Consider the following 18983-nt stretch of genomic DNA (forward strand, 5'->3'; position numbering starts at 1 on the left):
ATGCAATTTAAAGTACGGAACAGATTAACCAGGGACACTTCAAATGCAATGCGGGACCACTCTAGGACTCAAATAGTCAGTTGAAGTAAGAAAGATCCACACCAGGTAAACTAGAAACAAAGCTGGGCTAAGAAACCCGTGTGTGTCATAATGAGGGTGTTGGGAGTGGACCCAAAAGCAAGACACAGACACTGAACTACCACGAACTGGACTAGGAGTGAGAAGGAAGCAAGGGAAGTGGGAACAAAGGATGCTGGACATGACACAGGCCCTAGACAAGACAAGGATTCCGGGCCTAGGCTAGGACTTGACGAGGATAGCAGAACCAGGACATGGAACTGAGGACTAGGAGCCTGGGCTTGGACTCCGAGCCAGAGACTGGACAAGGAAACAGAACCTGGGTCTTGACTCGGGCTCGGACTCCAGAATCCGGCAAGGACAAGATGTGGCTACAGGACGAGGAGAGGCATATGACTGGACGTGTGACTCCTGGACAGGACAAGGAAACCCCAGCACAGGATGAGGGAATCCCAGCACCGGGCTGGGCAAGGGACTCTTGTGCTGGGCGAGGCACATGGACATGACGAGAACAGAGACTTAGTCGAGGGAGAAACAGGAACATGGAACACCAAGCCAGAACTCCTCCTTGGGTACAGGACGTAGGGCCGGGACTCATCACACAGAAAACAGAGCCAGGACCCCTCCTTGGGTACAGGACATAGGGCCAGGGCTCATTACTTAGAATGCTGAACACGATGAGACAGTTCCCAATGCTAGGTAGCTGCAAAACAGCCGGACCTACCTAGCAAAGGCATGGACACAGACAGACAGTTCCAAACAGGGCAAGGCTCCAGACACAGGCGAGGCGAGGCGAGGCTAGGCTCCAGGCAGAGACAAGGCTCCAGGCAAAAAGGTGAAGAGAAGGGATACAGGCAAGGGGTTTGGACAGGAACAATCCAGCAGCCAGAGGCTCTCTCTCTCTCTCCGTCTTGTTTTACAGCAGTTGGCACCCAGCTTAGGAGTGTGCGATGGACTCACATTCTAAATCCCTTCACCCAATCGCACACACACACATACCCTAACCTACACTTTATCCTCCCCATCCTAGTACCCTATTTCTGTTTATCCATCATATCCTATAAAAAAAACCCTGTACCCCTTAAGAAAGCTAAAAATACCCTGACCTGTGTTCTCTCACCCATGCCCAGCAACCCTTTTAATGTGAATTCCTGCACCCCCAGCAGCCAGAGGCTGAATCCTGAAGCTATTTATGAAGCCAGTCCAAACAGGAATCAACTGCCTCAACAGAAACTGGGGAAACCTGGAAAACCAGGATAAGGAGCATGGACCGGACCATGAACCGGAATGCGGATTTCATGGGCTGGACCATGACAGCGTGTGCGTAATGTTAGGACTTTGCAGTGGAGATGTTTCACCTACAGTCTGGGTACATTCATGTAGAGGGAAGGGAAACTAATGCCAGAGTTCTCTGATGCCAAAGGAGAAAGTCCATGCACCCCAGATCCCTCCATTCATTCACTACGTCCCTTCAAGTTCATATCATACCTTTTGAAATATAACATGACACTTTTCCCAGGAATAAACTTCATCCACATCCTCTCCACCCATTCCAACGTCCTCTTATTAACTTCTTCACAAATCACACCCTCCAGTTCTGTACAGACTGCAGATTAGGCCCCAGTGACTGTGGACCACCTGTTAGATCTGGCCCAGACCCTTATCTGTACCCCATGTTTGTACCCATGGGGTTTATCCTACAGGTATAGTACCAGAGTCTATTCCCTCAGTTTCTGTGCCCCCAGTGTCTCTGCCCACAGGGCTACCATCAGGGTCCTTATCCCAAGGTACGTGCCCTCATGGTCAGTACCTCCCTCTATCAGTGCTACATCAGCTTCCATATCCAGCATATCATCCTTCATCATTCCATCAGCTCCAGTGGAAAACCACTCGTCACACCTTCACTATTCAGGAGGTTTACAAAGACAGGTGTGTAAAAAGGGCCTGAAGAACTCCTCCACTGTTTCAGTACTCCACCCTGATTTACATCAGTGAGATCAAGTGGCAGCCATTTAGCAGTCTTGTGTCCTCTCCCCGCCAATAACACGACCTTTCACCTTATACAACCCATTGGTCTGTACATTCTACTTTCAGATATCGGGTAATTAGCACTTTTTGTGTTCTCTCTAGCTTACTCCCCACCCCTTTATCCAGTTTGCTTCCCTCCCCAACACTCACTCTGACCCCACCTGCCCATTCGATAATAAATAGGTTTAAACACACCGATTTCCCCGAGGGTCTCCTCCCGTCTCTTTTGCCATCTGGACCCATCTGCCGATCAACCCCAGCAAACCTCCCTGCCCTCTGATTCTACCTATTACCCACAGAGTCTGTCTCTGAACTCCCTCGGCCCTCATCTGGTTCTACCCATCACCTCCCATCCCTGACCTCACCCCTCACCTTCACCTCTCTGATCTAGTTTGCAGCCCTCTACGCTCGCAATCCCTCGAACACTTTAATTCTACAAATGTTTCTTGCTGTGCTGAATTTCTTTAGCAGGTTATCTTTCCCCTTCTGTGTTATTTTGCCCGGGATCTGTGACATCAGGACCCTGACTGTCTCTCCATCCCGTTTCCCATACTTTCGATTTGTGACTCCAAACTCCGCTCCCTCCACCCTTCCCGGCAACCGATGAGTCACACATACAGCTCTTTTTCTGATTGACGGATGCAGATATTTGTAATTTTATTTCCAAACGACTCAAACTTCCGTGAACACGAGGAAATCTGCAGATGCTGGAAATTCAAGCAACACACACAAAATGCTGGTGTTTTGTGTGTGTTGTTGCTCAAACTTCCGTGGCCACTTCTGCCCAGAGACCGATGACGCTGAATAGAGACAGATAATGATTGAGTTGCACTATCGGGCGACCCATCAACGTGTAGCTCGGGGATGATCCTGACGGGCATCGCATGGAGTACACAGGCATTGGGGAGCGGTGAGCCGAGTGTAATCGCCATTGTACCGTGCAGTGGCGGAGGACATGGAAACCCGAAACAGTTCTGATAGAGAGGGAATAATGATGCTGCATCTACTACTGCTGGCCCTCCTATGTGGAGGGATCTCCGCAGGTGAGTGGAGTCAATGGTCAGCGGGACGTTCAGCCCCCGGTCAGTGAGTGAGCGGGTGGACACAGGGTAACCGTCCCCAGTCAAAGTGTGAGGGTCCCACGCCACCCAGCCTGAGGACAATGGCGATCGATTTGGGAGTGTTGTGTGGTGGGAGCACCTGCAGAGACTGCACATGGGAGGCGAGGTGTAAAGGGATGGGTTAATTCCAACACCTTCAATGACCTGGGCAGGAACTGGACAAGTGGACAGTGGGACACCAGATGACTGGTTAGCACTGGGGTTTAGAGGATGGTGCGGGAAGAGCCAATTCAGTCCTGTAGATCCATGCTGGAGTATTGCTTCCTTCCGACACGTTAATGTGAGGTAAGGGTGTGCAGGGGCATTTACACAGGGCAGAGAGGGGTTTGGACTGGGTTGTGGGAAGCAGGTTAAATGTGTTACGGTAGGGTAAGGAGGTGAGTCATCTTCGTGTTGTGAAGGAGAGGTTATTTATCTGTTAACCAGACGGGTCTATGTACTGGCCAGCGCTTACCACCCTACTTTATCAGAGACAGAGTATTGTCCAATCACTCCCTCCTTCCCACCCACTCGATTCCTCACTTTCCCAGTTCTGGACCTGAAGCATTAACTGTGGTGCTGCCTGGGCTGTTCAGAGTTGTCAGCTTTATGGTGCAGCCCATTTGATGTCTTCCTTCCTCTCCCAGGGATGAAATCTTCGGAGTTTCTGTAGCTCTGTGTTTTTACGGGATTGGGTTCCCAGCCACGTGCCCAACCCTGCTCCTTTCCCAGCCGGTCTCGGAACCGTCCGTGGCTGAGTTTTTCCGATTGAAGTGTCCAAATGCCTCTTTAATGTAGTGTTAGTATGTGATTGCACCACATCCCCTGGCAGTGAGTTCCAGATATCAGCCACTCTCTGTGTAAAAACACCAGATCCCAGACAGTGGAAAACATCCTGTATTGTCCCGGTACCGAAGAAACCACAACCAAAGGAGTTGAATGACTTCAGACCTGTTGCCTTGACGTCGCACGTTATGAAGACCATGGAGCGGCTGATAATACAGAATCTGAGGCCACAAACCAGGCACGCCCAGGATCCTCTTCAGTTTGCGTATAAGGAGAAGGTGGGAGTGGAGGATGCTATCACGTATTTGCTGCACAAATCACTCTCTCACCTAGAGGGGGTCAGTTGTGCTGTGAGGATTACATTCCTTGACTTCTCTAGTGCCTTTAACACCATCCAGCCCAAGATCTTAAGGCACAAACTAACGGAGATGGGAGTAGACTCTCACATGGTGGATTGGATAGTGGACTACTTGACAGATAGACCTCAGTATGTGCGGTTGGGAGACTGTAGGTCTGACACGGTGGTCAGCAGCACAGGGGCGCCGCAGGGAACCGTACTCTCTCCGGTCCTGTTCACCCTGTACACATCAGACTTCCAATATAACTCGGAGTCCTGCCATGTGCAGAAGTTCGCTGATGACACGGCCATAGTGGGGTGTGTCAGGAATGGACAGGAGGAGGAGTATAGGAAACTGATACAGGACTTTGTGATATGGTGCAACTCAAACTACCTGCGTCTCAATATCACCAAGACCAAGGAGATGGTGGTGGACTTTAGGAGATCTAGGCCTCATATGGAGCCAGTGATCATTAATGGAGAATGTGTGGAGCAGGTTAAGACCTACAAGTATCTGGGAGTACAGTTAGACGAGAAGCTAGACTGGACTGCCAACACAGATGCCTTGTGCAGGAAGGCACAGAGTCGACTGTACTTCCTTAGAAGGTTGGCGTCATTCAATGTCTGTAGTGAGATGCTGAAGATGTTCTATAGGTCAGTTGTGGAGAGCGCCCTCTTCTTTGTGGTGGCGTGTTGGGGAGGAAGCATTAAGAAGAGGGACGCCTCACGTCTTAATAAGCTGGTAAGGAAGGCGGGCTCTGTCGTGGGCAAAGTACTGGAGGGTTTAACATCGGTAGCTGAGCGAAGGGCGCTGAGTAGGCTACGGTCAATTATGGATAACTCTGAACATCCTCTACATAGCACCATCCAGAGACAGAGAAGCAGTTTCAGCGACAGGTTACTATCGATGCAATGCTCCTCAGACAGGATGAAGAGGTCAATACTCCCCAATGCCATTAGGCTTTACAATTCTACCGCCAGGACTTAAGAACTTTTTAAAAGCTATTATTAATGCTTTTTGAGATAGTGATTTAGATGCATATCATATTTTTTACTGAGTTAAGTATTGTATGTAATTAGTTTTGCTACAACAAGTGTATGGGACATTGGAAAAAAAGTTGAATTTCCCCATGGGGATGAATAAAGTATCTATCTATCTATCTATCTATCTATCTATCTATCTATCTATCTATCTATCTATCTATCTATCTAAAACTCCTTCCTCTCGCTTTAACCGATGACCCCGTGTTTTAATACCCCTATGATGGGAAAAGGATTTTGACTGTCCATCCTATCTGTGCCTCTTACATATCGGGTCACCCCTTGGCCTCACATAGCGTACTGAGCAGAAATGTTGACAGTACTCAGTGCAGACTCACCACCATTTTATGCAGTTCCATTGTAAGGGAGAATGAGATCTTTACCTTCTCTGTCAAGAATAATCTGAAAGTTACCTGTATATCAAGAACAAAGGGGTAAATGGGAAGAGCAGGGGTCCCTGAAGGATCAATGTGGCTGTATATATGTGGAGCCAGAGGTCTCAAATAAATACTCATCTCCACTTACTGGGGAGAAGGTCATGCCCAAGCTGGGGAATTCAAGAAAGACTACAGAGACATCCTGAAACATTTCAATATTACAAATGAGATGTTGGTGTTCTTGAGGTGCATAAAAATGGATAAATCCATGAGTCTGAATGAGAGTATCCAAGGATATTATGGGAATGAAGGCAGAAATTGGTAGGGCCCTGGGAGATCAGTTGCTTCAATAGACAAGGGTACGGTACCAGAAGATTGGAAGATACCTGATGTTGTCCTTTTATGTAAGAAAGATTGCACGGGCAAGCTAGGGAACTACAAGCTGTTGAGCCTAATGTTAGTGCTGGAAAATTTACCAGATGGAATTCTGAGAAACTGGATCTACCTGTATTTGGAAAGGCAGGGGCTGAGAAACTGTTTCTCACAAATCTGATTAAGTCTTTTGAAGAATGGACCAAGAGTATTGACAAGGGATGGACTCTGGAAAGGCTTTTGATAACATCCAACATGATAGACAGGTCCAGAAAGTGAGAACACATAGGATCCAGGGTAAGCTAGCCAAATCGATACATAATTGGCTCAGTGGTTGGAGTTAGAGTGTGACAGTGGAGGGTGGATTTTTTAGATTGGAATTCAGTGATTGGTGTTGTGTTGCAGGCATCAGTTCTGGGACTCCTGCTGCTTGTTATTTGTATTTATGATTTGGATGAGAACATGGATGTCATGTTTGGAAGTTTGCAAATGACAACTTAACTAAAGAAACAGAACAAGGCATGGATGCACTGATAACTAAAATAAGATACATGTGAAAATACTGTAATCTGGAGGAGCAGCATCAGAGCTTGGTGGATTCTGGTGCCCCCTGCTGATCTGATTGAAGCATGACAGGTAGTGAATGAACAGATTGGCATATTTACCTTCATTGGTCATGTTACTGAGTACAAGACTTGAGATGTCATGTTACAGTCGCATAAGGCATTGATGAAAATGCACTTGTAAATATTCTGTGCAGTTTTGGTCACACAGCTATAGGAAAGATTCAATTATTTCAGAAATGATGCAGAAAAGATTCACATGCAGTTACCAGAACAGGATGGCTTGAGTTATAACAGACAGACAGACATACTTTATTGATCCCAAGGGAAATTGAGTTTCATTACAGTCACACCAACCAAGGATAGTGTAGAAATATAGTAATATAAAAACCATAAATAATTAAATAATAATAAGTAAATTATGCCAAGTGGAAACCAGTCCAGGACCAGCCTATTGGCTCAGGGTGTCTGACACTCCGAGGGAGGAGTTGTAAAGTTTGATGGCCACAGGCAGGAATGACTTCCTATGACTCTCAGTGTTGCATCTCGGTGGAATGAGTCTCGGGCTGAACGTACTCCTGTGCCTAACCAGTACATTATGGAGTGGATGGGAGTCATTGTCCAAGATGGCATGCAACTTGGACAGCATCCTCTTTTCAGACACCACCGTCAGAGGGTCCAGTTCCACCCCCACAACATCACTGGCCTTACGAATAAGTTTGTTGATTCTGTTGGTGTCTGCTACCCTCAGCCTGCTGCCCCAGCACACAACAGCAAACATGATAGCACTGGCCACCACAGACTCGTAGAACATCCTCAGCATCGTCCGGCAGACGTTAAAGGACCTCAGTCTCCTCAGGAAATGGAGACGGCTTTGACCCTTCTTGTAGACAGCCTCAGTGTTCTTTGACCAGTCCAGTTTATTGTCCATTCATATCCCCAGGTATCTGTAATCCTCCACCATGTCCACACTGACCCGTTGGATGGAAACAGGGGTCACCAGTGCCTTAGCCCTCCTCAGGTCCACCACCAGCTCCTTAGTCTTTTTCACATTAAGTTGCAGATGATTCTGCTCGCACCATGTGACGAAGTTTCCCACCGTAGCCCTGTACTCAGCCTCATCTCCGTTGCTGATGCATCCAACTATGGCAGAGTCATCAGAAAACTTCTGAAGATGGCAAGACTCTGTGCAGTAGTTGAAGTCTGAGGTGTAGATGGTGAAGAGAAAGGGAGACAGGACAGTCCCCTGTGGAGCCCCAGTGCTGCTGACCACTCTGTCTGACACACAGTGTTGCAAGCGCACGTACTGTGGTCTGACAGTCAGGTAATCAATAATCCATGACACCAGGGAAGCATCCACCTGCATCACTGTCAGCTTCTCACCCAGCAGAGCAGGGTGGATGGTGTTGAACGCACTGGAGAAGTCAAAAAACATGACCCTCACAGTGCTCGCTGGCTTGTCCAGGTGGGCGTAGACACGGTTCAACAGGTAGACGATGGCATCCTCAACTCCTAGTCGGGGCTGGTAGGACCATTATGCTGAGTTGGAGGGGGTGTAAGTGTGGCCTAACCATAGGCCGGAGCTGCTCTAGAACAAGTCTCTCCAGGGTCTTCATGATGTGGGAGGTCAATGCCACCGGTCTGTAGTCATTGGAGCCACTGGGGCGCGGCATCTTCGGTACAGGGACGAGGCAGGACGTCTTCCACAGCACAGGAACCCTCTGGAGACTCAGGCTCAGGTTGAAGACATGGTGAAGTACTCCACATAGCTGGGGGGTACAGGCTTTGAGCACCCGGGGGCTGACACCATCCGGGCCTGCAGCCTTGCTTGGGTGGGGACGTTTCAGCTGTCTTCTCACCTGTCACTCCTAAGGAGGGATTGGAGAGGCTGTGACTGTTTTTCATGGAGTGGAGGAGAATGAGGGGTGACTTTATTGTACATTGCAAATAAGAGAGGTCACAGCACTGATCTGAGGTACATCACTAGTCACGGATTTCCAATGAGAAAAGCATCCTCCTACCTTCACCTTCTGCCTGTCATCACCCAGACAGTTTGGACTCGTGTAGCCAGTTTCCTGGATCTCACGTGCCATGTTGTTCTGGTCCAGACCACCATGGAGCCCTTGGTAAATGCTGTATTCAGGTTATGTCTCTCACCCTGCCTTCCTAGTCTTCTTCAAAAACCATCTGAAATATATTGAAATTAGTGATGCAGGACTTCCTCCACACAGAGCCTTGTCGATTATTCCTGATCAGCCTCTGACTTTACGTAATTCCTGTCCTTTCTTTTGTCAGGAGCTTCCTACTACTGATGTGAGACTGACTGCCGGTAGTTGACTCTCCCTATTTCCTTTCTTGTACAAAGGAACAATTATTCAGGACCACACTGTAGTTTGCAAAGATACAGAGATCTTTGTCTCGGTCCCATCAATCTTATCGCTTGCCTTTCTCAATAACTCCGGTATATCCTGTTACCGATTCAGCAACAATAAATATATAAGCGAGGCAGGGTTTTTTTTATAACAAATAAAACATTTATTAAACACTGAAAAACAAACCCCCCAAAAGTAAACAAACCACTAACGTAACCGGAAATCAGCTGCTGTGCGGCAGCTTAAACAGTTCTTAAAGGAATAAAGTGAAAACAGTTCTTAAAGGAATAAAGCGAAAACAGTTCTTAAAGCGATATTGCAAAAACAGTTCTTCAAAGTAGTACTGCAAAAGTTCAAAATGCTTACAGTCCATTAAAGGAGAGACTTTTTAGACGATTTAAATTCTCTTTCACGTCGTGTCGTTGCGGTTCCCAGTCGAACTATACTTTTCCCACGGAGAATTTACGAAGATGAAAATGAAACGGCTTAAAGGCACTGACCTTTCCTTTACAAAACGGTACCCAACCCTTTCTGCTATTATTCGCAGGGATTACCACAGGGACAGCCAACAAATTCCTTCCGAATGAGGATCAAACAAGGTCGAACCTGTTTCACCGTCAAAATCGACTTTCCTCGATCTTTTAGCTCCCGAACTCCGATCTTCACTCTCCACTGATTTTTAACTGGAAATGTTATAAAGAAACTGCCGACAATGACCTTTTAAACTTTAGGCATTAAATAAAACTCCACCTTTCAACCAAACTGCGTCATAATATTGGACCACGCAGTGGCATGGAGTCAAAATGGCAAATCCAGCCATGAACTGCCCCTCCTCACAGGGAGGGGCTGCCTTTTATATCCTGTTAAAAAAACATGTCACATGACCTCTACTGGCTGGAAAATGACGTCACTCCACCATCACAAGACCACTACCTTAAGTCCAGTATAGCTTCAACACCACTGTCACGTGACAAGTACAAGGTACCCACTGGTACGTAACAATCCCAACAGGCCCTATGGATTCATCCACTTTCATGCTATTGAAGAGACCTAACACAGCCTTTTTCTTCAAATCCCCATCATTGTGGCATGTTGCACACTGATCTAAAGGTGCTGGGTGCTGTGATTGTGTAGCCATTAGTGTGATATTAATTACAACTCGGAGTGTCAGGGTTTGGAGTTCAATCCCAGCACCCTCTGCAAGGAGTTTATACACCCTCCCCATGGAATGCCTGGGTTTTCTCCGGGGGCTCCAGTTTCCTCCCACAGTCCAAAGACGTACTGGTTAGTGGGTCAATTGGTCATTGTAAATTGTCCGGTGATTAGGTTTAGGCCAGTGTTAAAATCATGTGTTGCTGGTGGTGGCTCGAAGGGCTATTTGCCTGGTATCTATAATTAATTAAATAGTCAAGAAGATTATTAAAAATTACAGAGAGATCTTCATCAGCAGTGAAAATGGTTCATGCAGTGACAAATTAATTCAGGTAAGTATGAGGTTCTGCAATTTAGGAAGTCCAATCCTGGCACGACTTTCAAGGTGAATGGTTGGGAGTGTTGTGGAAGAGGTATCAAGGTCTTCAACTACATAGTTCTCTGAAAGTGGCATTACTGGTGGATAGGTGGCAAAGAAGGGTTTTGGCAGGTTGGCCTTCATCAGCCAAGCCTCTGAGTATGCAAGTTGATTTATTATTTGCAGGACATTAGTGCAGTTTCATTTGGAGTATTGTGATCTGTTCTGGTCATTCTGCTTCAGGAAAGAAGCCATTAAGTTATAATGCAGCAGAAGTGAGTTATGAGCATGTTCCTTGGGCTGGAAGGACTGGTATGGAGAGTGGTTGAGTGGTTTGGGAGTTTTGTCATTGGAGATTAGGAGAATGAGGGGTGATCTTGTCGAAGTGCGTAGAGAACAAGATAGAGAATTGGATGCTGTGCACATGGATTTTCAGAAGACCATTGACAAGGTGCCCCACATGAGGCTGCTTAACAAGATCCTATGGTAATACAGGAAAGGTATCACATGGATCACGCAATGGTTGATTGGCAGGAGGCTAGAAGTGGGAATAAAGGGAGCCTTTCCTTATTGGCTACTGGTGACTAGTGTTGTTCTGTAGGGGTTGGTGTTTGGACCGCTTCTTGTGACGTAGTATGTCAGTGATTCTGGTAATGGAATTGATGGCATTGTGGTCAAGTTTGCAGATGATTTGAAGGCAGGTGGAGGGCAGGTAGTGCTGAGGAAGCAGGGAGGCTGTGGAAGGACTTAGATTAGGAAAATGGACAAAGAAGTGACAAGGGAAAGATGGTGAGGAAGGCAACCAAAATCAGCGTTCCTTTCCAGAGAACTACAACATAAAAGCAAGGATGTAATGCTGAGCATTTATAAAGCACAGATGAGGCCTTATTTAGAGTTTTATGAGCAGTTTTACACCCCTTATTTAACAAAGGATGTATTGACATTGGAGAGGGTTCAGAGGAGGTTCACGAGTGATTCTGGAATGGAAGGTTTATGAAATGAGGATTGATTTATGGCGCTGGAATTTAGAAGAATGGGGGGGGGGTGGAATCTCATGGAAACATATCGAATGTTGAAAGGCCCAGACAGAGTGGATGTTTGGATCTTTCCTATGGTGGGGGAGTCTAGAAGCCTTGGAATAGTGGGACATCCATTTAGAACAGAGATGAGGAATTTCTTTAGCCAGAGGGTGGTGAATCTGTGGAATTTGTTGTCACAGGTCACTGTGGAGACCAGTCGTTGGGTATATTTAAGGTGGAGATTGATAGGTTCTTGAATCATTGGGGCATGAAAGGTTATGGGGAGAAGGCAGAAGAATGGAGTAAAGTGGGAAATGGATCGGCCGTGATGAAATGGCAGAGCTGACTTGGGCTCCTGTGTCTATTGGTGACATCTTGAGGGTTAATGCCCACAGTGTTTTTCCTAGAGTTGGGTAATCATGATCTGAGGGCAAAAGCTTAAGGTGGGAGTGAAGAGAACTTGCCAAAGGGCAACAACGTCCCCCAGTAGGTGGTTCTTTTTTACCGAAGATGGTCCCAGACAAAGGGATTGAGGCAGGTACATTAACAACATTTAAAAAGGCACTCTCTGATAGACACGTGGATTGGAAAAGTTCAACGTGAAGTAGTTTTGTGAACCATCTAGAGGATGTTGCCCTCTGTCGAGTTGTTCACTGTCATCATCTTCTTTAGGGGGAGATGGAAAATGCCGATGAATGGGACACTTGGATAGGAGTTTTAGTTGGGCTGAATAGTTGGCCTGTTTCTGAGATGTGTGACTCTCTGACTCCTCAGCCACAAGTATTCCAATTTCTACCCTCACTGGCACAGAGTAATTCACTACAACTGTAGATCCTGTTTTTTGCCTTCTGCCAGACTCCCATAAATACTCTCTGCAGGACCACTCCTCTCTGCCTATTCCTTTGGTACCTACACCTACCATGACCTCTCACTTTTCAAACTCCCCTTCAGAACCTCTGTACCACTCTGACACTTCCCTGACCCTGGCATCAGGGAGGCATCACTCCTCCCTGGGCTCAGCTTGAGAAGCACTTGTCTTTACCCCTCTGTAACGATTCCTCAACCACTAGCACTCATCATGACATTTCCCTCCCCTGCTGTGGGTCAGAGCCAGCAGTGGTACCACAATCTCGGCAGTTGTTACTGTTTCTCTGTGAGAGATTACTCCCCCAGCAGTGTCTGATATGGTATACGTGTTTGCAAGGGCAGTGACCACTGAGTCATTAGTCCCAGTCACTACCTCCCTGTCCTTACCGCCCTACCTGGTGGTCACCCACCTCCTCCTCCCGGACCTGTGATGTGACCAGATCACTAAGTGAACCTTTTACCACATTCTCTGCATCTAAAATGCCCCAGAGTCCAGCAGCTCTGTGGGTTCTGCCATGAACTGTGGCTGGACACATGTCCTGCAGTGTTAGTGGTGAGTGGAAATGTCTCTATACTCCCACGTCCTTCAGGAGGGACAGACCAATGTCCTCACCTCCCCAGTCTCCTCTCTGTGGATAAAATAGTCACCTGAAAGAATAGGTGATTGTTTGCTCCAATTGTTATATTACAGTCCATCAAAACATCTGTGAAGTGTGTCATTTGCCTCATTGACCAACACAATCTGAGGATGTTTTGAGGGAAGCCCTCAAGTGTTGCTTTGCTTCTGGTCAGTGTCCCCTCCGATCTGTAATGACCAGTGTGCTCAAAAATCTTGTGCTGGGCAAGTTTTTGCCTGTGACAACATGTGCACACTGAATTTTTCAGTGGAAGTAAACCTGAAGCTATTCTGAGGATAATAAATTGCCAAGTTCTGTTTGTTGTTCAAAATATTACACATCACTGAGTTTTATTTCTCATATACAATAGCCAGTTCTGAAATCTGCAGACAAATCATCACAAACACCAGGTTGTCAACACCGTCCACATCAGAAACCGGAAAAGGAAATGTGATTGTGTACGATCGTGAAATACACTTAACATGCCAGTGAGGTAGAGGGTGACAACCTTTTGTGCACAGTTTAAATTCCTTTGTGCATGAGTAGCAAAATCAGACCTTGGAGGGATCATTGCTTCAGGTGCCAACATAGCATGCCCAACCGTATAACCCGTACGTCTTTAGCATGTGGCAGGAAACTGGAGCTCCTGGATGAAACCCAAACATTCATGGGGAGAATGTACAAACTCCACACAGAGTATAACTGGAATTGAACCCAGATCGTTGATGCGATAAAGTGCTATGCTAACTGCTACGTTACTGTGATGACTCTTGACTAAAGGTCAAATGTTATCTAAGATGCTTTTCCTCACAGTCTGTCCGTACCCTCATTTCCTACCCTTCCTATTGCTTTCCTCCACCAGTGATCCCACTGTTGCCTCTGATTCTGTTGACTGAACAACATCCTGTCCATCAATGGAGGATACGTCCTGCACTTAGATCCTCTCTCTGCTTTGAATGTGATTTTCCAGAGCCAGCGGCACATGGGACAGATGTCACCCTCTTGCGGGAGATGTAATGCCCCACCCTCTGGACACCCTGTCAGTAACCCCAGGAGCAGCTCCCTGTACCCAGGGGTCACTGTGGGTCAGAGGTGAAGTGAGAGTACTCTACAGGAGCTAGAAGAGCGTTGGTGGTCAGGAATTTTTTGAGAGTTCTCAGCTGTTCTCTTCACCGACAACAGGGAGAAACTTCACCAGAGAGGCGGTGCCAAATATTCACGACCACTTCTGGAAGTGCTCCCACCAGCAATGAACACCTCTCCATTGTCCCATAACCATTTAACCTGACCTCAGAGAGACACGCAGTGATGATTTAACCCAGTCTGGTCCTGGTGAACATGTCCTGTTCCATAATCCCGCTCCATCTCTCAGTGTGGGATACCACAGCTCATCCCGGGAACTGCAGACGTGATCAGGGATTTCAACCTCACTGTGTCCAGGTGGAGCTCACGTGGCTCCTGGGGTGAGGGGTCAGTCCTGATTCACCAGTTTTGTGATCCCGATTCTCTCAGGGGTTTGAGGTGGACCCCAGGGTCTCAGGTCTCAAGTTGCTGGTTTCGGGCATGGGTCCTTCCTGAAATCTGGACTCCCAGCCTCTCACTCTCTGCTCCGGTTCCAGGCTCTCACTCTCTCCGTTTTCTCAACACGGGGGTGACAGTGGGGAATGTTCGATGGGTGGGGTGACTTTAGGGATTGTGTTGGGGTGACTGTGAGGGTTTACAGGGTGGGGAAGTTGTACCCTTCTGCCCCCTGACAGTCAGTTTGTTCCAGGGATAGATAGATAGATAGATAGATAGATAGATAGATACTTTATTCATCCCCATGGGGAAATTCAACATTTTTTCCAATGTCCCATACACTTGTTGTAGCAAAAACTAATTACATACAATACTTAACTCAGTAATAATATGATATGCATCTAAATCACTAACTCAAAAAGCATTAATAATAGCTTTAAAAAAGTTCTTAAGTCCTGGCAGTTGAATTGTAAAGCCTAATGGCATTGGGGAGTATTGACCTCTTCATCCTGTCTGAGGAGCATTGCATCGATAGTAACCTGTCGCTGAAACTGCTTCTCTGTCTCTGGATGGTGCTATGTAGAGGATGTTCAGGGTTTTCCATAATTGACCGTAGCCTACTCAGCGCCCTTCGCTCAGCTACCGATGTTAAACTCTCCAGTACTATGCCCACGACAGAGCCCGCCTTCCTTACCAGCTTATTAAGACGTGAGGCGTCCCTCTTCTTAATGCTTCCTCCCCAACATGCCACCACAAAGAAGAGGGCGCTCTCAACAACTGACCTATAGAACATCTTCAGCATCTCACTGCAGACATTGAATGACGCCAACCTTCTAAGGAAGTACAGTCGACTCTGTGCCTTCCTGCACAAGGCATCTGTGTTGGCAGTCCAGTCTAGCTTCTCGTCTAACTGTACTCCCAGATACTTGTAGGTCTTAACCTGCTCCACACATTCTCCATTAATGATCACTGGCTCCATATGAGGCCTAGATCTCCTAAAGTCCACCACCATCTCCTTGGTCTTGGTGATATTGAGACGCAGGTAGTTTGAGTTGCACCATATCACAAAGTCCTGTATCAGTTTCCTATACTCCTCCTCCTGTCCATTCCTGACACACCCCACTATGGCCGTGTCATCAGCGAACTTCTGCACATGGCAGGACTCCGAGTTATATTGGAAGTCTGATGTGTACAGGGTGAACAGGACCGGAGAGAGTACGGTTCCCTACGGCACTCCTGTGCTGCTGACCACCGTGTCAGACCTACAGTCTCCCAACCGCACATACTGAGGTCTATCTGTCAAGTAGTCCACTATCCAATCCACCATGTGAGAGTCTACTCCCATCTCCGTTATTTTGTGCTTTAAGATCTTGGGCTGGATGGTGTTAAAGGCACTAGAGAAGTCAAGGAATGTAATCCTCACAGCACAACTGACCCCATCTAGGTGAGAGAGTGATTTGTGCAGCAAATACGTGATAGCATCCTCCACTCCCACCTTCTCCTTATACGCAAACTGAAGCGGATCCCGGGCGTGCCTGGTCTGAACAGATCTGAAGTCATTCAACTCCTTTGGTTGTGGTTTCTTCGGTACCGGGATCCACATTTGGCAGCAGATGTACGGCTGTGAGCTCCGTGACGACGGGACCATCACCGGGTTCAGTCAGTACGGCTGGGACGGGTCAGACTTCATCACCTTCGACAAGGACCGGATGGTGTAGGTGACCCCTGTGCCCTGGGGTCAGATCATTAAGGACAAATGGGACCGGAACACGACCGAGAACAATGAGAGAAAGGGATACCTGGAGCAGGAGGGCGTCAAGAGGCTGCAGGAATATGTCAAGGCTGGGGAGAGTCACCTGGAACCTAGTGAGTGGGGGGAGATTGGTGGGAGGGGGAAATGTGTGTCTAAGAGTGACACATTCCTCACCTTCCCCCAGGCCCCTCACATCCTTCGCTTCCCCCTCCCCCGCTACTTGCCGCCTTCATCCCTCCCCTAGCCCCTCACGTTCCCCCCTCCCTCCCCTTTCTGCCCTCAATCACTGCCTCCTCTCCCCCCCTGCCCCCAGATCCCCCCGAAGTCTGGTTCACCGCCTCCAAGGATGGCCGCCACCTCTCCTGTGTGGCCACTGGCTTCTACCCTCAGTCCATTGACGTGACTATTCTGCGGGACGGCCGGACTCTGGAGGAGACCCATTCCCACGGGAACCTGCCCAATCATGACAACACCTACCAGCTGACCAGGACAGTGAGGGTGGAGCCCACGGACACTGCAGAGTTCTCCTGTCGGGTGGAACACCGGGGTCTCCCCGAGCCCCTCATCCTGTTCCTGGGTAAGAGACACCAGTGGGGCGGTACATGGGCAGTGAGAATGAGGGGTTACTGTTGACCACTGGCCCGGGACAGGTCTGATGGAGGAATCGGTGTTTCTAAGACAGCATGGTTGGTGGGATGGGAGGGTGTGGGTGGGGTTGGAGAATCAGGGTTATCCCTGCCTCTGTCACTGACGTGACTGTTTCTCTGAATCACCAACAGGTTCGAAGTCCAACTCCATCCCAACTTGGATCATCGCTGTCGTTGTGGTCCTGGTGGTGGTCATCGCTGTTGGTGTTGTTGCCTACAAAAAAGAAAGGTAGGACTGGAAGGAGTTAGACTTCCCCTGGGGAAGGGGGCTTGGGCAGTGTGTGTCCTCCTGGTGTTCCTCAGCAAAGCCCATCCCAGCACCCCTGCCTTTCTGCACCCAAGGGTGCCCTCATCCAACTTTGCCCGTCTTCACCCCACCATTCCTGACCACTTTTCTTTCTCCTGTTATAACAGTTTCCATGTCTCATAACTGTCATTCATGTGCCAACTATAGCAGTGTTCCACACACTCCTCTGACATCACCCCCCCCCCCCATACTTTTCTCCTTCCAAGGATGTTCTTTGGTATTAGGTGTTGGTTTAAAAAAAAACTGGCGGTCCACTTTATCTAAGCCTCTTATCATCTTATAGACTAATGGTCACTTTGTTTTCTACTTTTCCCAGTTCAAGGGTCATTGAGTCAGACTGTATGGAATTACTCCCTTTGGCCTGACCTGCCATTGCTGACCACATACTTGCACACTCTGATCCCGTTTCCTTGCCCCTCTCTACCTTGGTGATTCAAATACCTGTCTCGATCTATCTTCAATGATATGAGAGTCTATCTTCACCGCTCCTTCAGACAGTGTGTTGGATTACAGCCACCCTCTGGGATTGCGTGGGAATATTAATCACCACATACTTGCATACTCTGATTCCATTTCCTGTCCTCTCTACGTGGGTGATTCAAATGCCTGTCTAGATCCATCTTCAATGTTGTGAGAGTCTGTCTTCACCGCTCTGTCAGTGTGTTTGATTCCAGCCATCTTCTGGGGCAGGGTGCATAAAATATTTTTTCCTCTGGTGTCTTCCAGTTTCTTGCTCCTCACTCGATCTTGGACGCCTCTGCTCCGGGAAATCAATTCCTCCTACCTGTCCCACCTGAGCCTCTCATTACCGTGTGCATCCATACCTGGTGGACCTGACCAGGGCCAGTATTAGAGTAAATGGTCACTCCAAACCTCCCACTGACCACTCTGTCACACACCAGCTTTGTTCCGTCTCATGGCCTTACAATGAGTTGGGGCCTCTGCTGGTCCTGTTGGATGTGTCTCCTTTCACAAATTGTAGCTTGAGTTCTGTTTGATTGGGATTCAGAGCCCACTGGGCAGGTACTGAATCTGTCTGGTTATATGCTGGGGAAATACATGTACTTTGATAATAAATTTATTTTGAACTTTTTTGGGCGGCACTCTGCAATACATAAAAACAATTAAAAATTACTTTGGGAAATATTCCTCGCTCATCTCATGAGTTGTTATATTTCTAATTACGAGGTTCCTTCACTCAGCTTGTTTCTGTTCCATATTATCAAAGCTTCTACATTTCAGTGTTATTTCCCCTTCAATATTACTCTGATCTATTTCTGCTTCTTGAGCAGTGTGCATGGGGTGGGATTGACATGTGCCCGAGGGTCAGGTTTGTCACACTACCTGGTCGTCCATGGATCCAACATTATCCACAGCTTCTCCTGTGGCTGTGACTGAATTGCTTTTCCTCCTGTACTTTTACACCAGATGGAATGTATAACTGTTGTGGTTTCTACATCTGTTCCATAAATGTTACCCCCTGTCTCTCTGCTCTGAGGCCTTGTAACTGAGTCTTCCCACCTTTTACAGCCAACACACTCCTCACACCTGCTGAATAGTCTCAGCCTGAATCGTTGACTGTACTCTTCTCCATAGATGCTGCCTGGCCTTTTTGAGTTCCTCCAGCATTTTATGTGTGTTGCTTAGAGTTCCTGCATCTGCAGATTTTCTAATGTTTGTGACCCTCATGA

General features: G+C 47.6%; 1 pseudogene; it reads left to right on the plus strand.

Moving 5' to 3' along the window:
• Positions 1 to 14738: 14738 nt before the first annotated feature.
• Positions 14739 to 17234, plus strand: LOC140720950 (class I histocompatibility antigen, F10 alpha chain-like; annotated as a pseudogene).
• The last annotated feature ends 1749 nt before the right edge of the window (positions 17235 to 18983 follow it).

This window comes from Hemitrygon akajei, chromosome 2, assembly GCF_048418815.1.
Source record: "Hemitrygon akajei chromosome 2, sHemAka1.3, whole genome shotgun sequence".
NCBI classification, from domain to species: Eukaryota; Metazoa; Chordata; class Chondrichthyes; order Myliobatiformes; family Dasyatidae; genus Hemitrygon; species Hemitrygon akajei.